Genomic DNA, 1,466 nt, shown 5'->3' on the forward strand with positions numbered 1-1,466 from the left:
TAACAACAGCTATCAAGCTAGTATCGAGATGGCACCATATGAGGCTTTGTATGGTAGAAAATGCAGGACTCCAGTATGTTGGGATGAGGTTGGTGAGCGGAGGTTATTTGGCTCAGAACTAGTTCAGGATACTAACAACAAGATACAATTGATCCAGGATAGATTAAAAGTGGCCCAAGATAGATAGAAGAGTTATGCAGACAAGCGTAGGCAGGAACTTGAATTTGAAGTTGGTCATAGAGTTTTCATACAGATATCTCCTTGGAAAGGGGTGCTTTGATTTGGGAAACATGGGATGCTAAGCCCACGTTGCATTCGGCCTTATGAGATCATCGAGCGCATCAGTTTGTTAGCTTATCGTTTAGCTCTACCACCAAAGTTATCCAGAGTCCCCGATGTGTTTCATGTCTCAATGTTCCGAAAGTACATATATGACCCGAACCATGTGTTATCGAAGCAACCAATTCAGTTGAAGGAAGATTAGACTTACGAAAAGGAACAAGTGGAGATACTGGAAGAGAAACACCAAGTTCCGCGTTCTAAGACCATTCCTCTAGTAAAAGTATGATGGAGGAATCATACAAAGGAAAAGGCTACATAGGAATGCAAAGACTTAATGCGAGCTCAGTATCCTTATCTTTTCTTATCAGGTATGTAAATTTCGAGGACGAAATTTTTATAAGTGGGGAGGATTGTAACATATGTGAAAAAAAAGAGGTGAGGCGGTTAAAAAGTAAATGAAGAAGCTGGAAATGGGGTAACATATACACGTGTGAGAGAGTGAGAGAGAAGCTATCAAAACCGACCCAAAAACCCGACCTGTTTGACCCGAAATTGACTCGGCCATATCTTACGATTTCGGCCACTCCACCGGCCAAGCTTGGTACCAATCTGAGGCTTGAAGTCCGGCCATCATACCCCAGCTGTCCACGTTATCGAAAAACAACCAGAGCGTTGGCGACCAAAGCTTGAAAAACCCGCGACTTTTCCACTTTGCTCTGTCGAGATTTTCAGCGGTTTTGGGTGACACCACTGGCTGGATTTTGTTCCCCACAACTCCCTTTTGATTTTCCGACCATCCACAGCCACCGAGAGCTGTCGATTTGCTATGGTTCAGCCGTTGTAGTTACAGGGCTGTTGAGCTAGATTCCGGTGTCGTCGCCAAGCGTGGAAGCACACTGCCAGTATCATTGAACTTAGCTCAGCGAGAAGTGTCTAACCTGAGCTTTCTGGTCACCGTTGCTTGAATTTCGGCCACCATTGACCGGCAAGGGCAATTCAATAATTTCACATTTTGAGGGTGATTTTGTAATTCCTGAGCCTGTGGATCTTTTAGTAATTCCTGAAATTGAGAATTGAGTGTAATTACAATTCTGAGGGTAATTCAGTGATTTACGATTTCAGAGTATTTTAATGATTTACAGATTCGAGGGTATTTTGGTAATTCTATCGACACGGGAGTTGTA

The sequence above is a fragment of the Citrus sinensis genome, chromosome 5 (assembly GCF_022201045.2).
Source record: "Citrus sinensis cultivar Valencia sweet orange chromosome 5, DVS_A1.0, whole genome shotgun sequence".
Lineage (NCBI taxonomy): Eukaryota > Viridiplantae > Streptophyta > Magnoliopsida > Sapindales > Rutaceae > Citrus > Citrus sinensis.